We start from the raw sequence: 232 nt of genomic DNA, 5'->3' as shown, positions 1-232 counted from the left end.
CTCTGTTCTCTGCCTAATCTCCCACCATGCCTTCTGCTTCTTCCCTATCTGTTGCTGTGCTGCCTGTTCCCTCCCTGATCTGCTGTGCGCTAAACACAGCCAGTGTTGCAACACTCCTGGTGTAATGATACTCTAGTTCACTGATGAGCAGACACTGGCACTTCTGAAAATAGGCACTTTTAATTTTTCCTCTTTTTTTTTTTTTTTTTTTTTTTTAAAAAAAAAAAATTGG

The 232-nt window shown here is 40.5% G+C and overlaps 1 protein-coding gene across 2 annotated transcripts in view; it reads right to left on the bottom strand.

Moving 5' to 3' along the window:
* Positions 1–232, bottom strand: part of NUP153 (nucleoporin 153) — a 63,589-nt gene that overhangs the window by 19,270 nt on the left and 44,087 nt on the right. The window lies entirely within an intron of this gene.

This window comes from Gavialis gangeticus, unplaced genomic scaffold (genome assembly GCF_001723915.1).
Source record: "Gavialis gangeticus isolate Ggan-Ray unplaced genomic scaffold, GavGan_comp1, whole genome shotgun sequence".
Lineage (NCBI taxonomy): Eukaryota > Metazoa > Chordata > Crocodylia > Gavialidae > Gavialis > Gavialis gangeticus.
Note: the sequence above shows the minus strand (reverse complement) of the source record. Positions and strands in the feature narration are given on the sequence as shown.